This window comes from Mandrillus leucophaeus, unplaced genomic scaffold (assembly GCF_000951045.1).
Source record: "Mandrillus leucophaeus isolate KB7577 unplaced genomic scaffold, Mleu.le_1.0 Scaffold569, whole genome shotgun sequence".
Lineage (NCBI taxonomy): Eukaryota > Metazoa > Chordata > Mammalia > Primates > Cercopithecidae > Mandrillus > Mandrillus leucophaeus.
In genome coordinates this window covers 538303-539173 of record NW_012106130.1, presented here as the reverse complement: position 1 = coordinate 539173, position 871 = coordinate 538303, and positions in this window count along the sequence as shown.

Below are 871 nucleotides of genomic sequence, written 5' to 3'. Positions count from 1 at the left end.
GGGCAAAATATTATCATCAGCAACAAAGGTCATTTCGAGGGAGCAGAAGAAATGGGGTTAAGAGCAAAACCCAGGATGGAAGGAAAGGTTCACAAGCTGGTCTGCTAATGCAAAATGTGCTGGAACTGTCTTCTGGGTCTCATGCTGCAAGTGCGTGCAGGAAGGGGCTGGTGGCTCCTTCAAGGTGCTGGACAGATGTGGGACACACAGATCAATTCCTGGACTTGGGGAAGCCCCATGGATTTGTCAATATCTTAAGTAACATACACATTAGCCTGATACATGAACACTAAATCACAGAAGCAGTTATGTCTCAGCATTTTTTTTTTGAGGGTCTTGCTTTGTCACCCAGGCTGGAGTGCAGTGGCACAATCATAGCTCACTGCAGCCTCAAACTCCTGGGCTCAAGCAGTCCTCCTGTCTCAGCCTCCTGAGTAACTGAAATTACAGGTGCATGCTGCCACACTTGGCTAATTTTTTAATTTTTGTTTTTTGTAGGGACAGGGTCTTACCATGTTGCCCAGGCTGATCTTAAACTCCCAGCTTCAAGTGATCCTCCTGCTTCCGCCTCCCAAAGTGTTGGGATTACAGGTGTGAACCACTGTGCCCAGCTCCAGCATTTCTTAGTAAGGAACAATAAATGACTAGGTGTTGGGTTTATGATTTATACTACGATTATTAAAGCTGTATTGTGTTTTTAGTCCAGCAATTTTTTTTTTTTTTTTTTTTTTTTTTCTTGCTCTGTTGCCCAGGCTGGAGTGCAGTGGCACGGTCTCGGCTCAATGCAGCCTCCACCTCCCGGGTTCAAGCAATTATCCCACCTCAGTTTCCCAGGTAGCTAGTATTATAGGCACATGCCACAACACCCAGC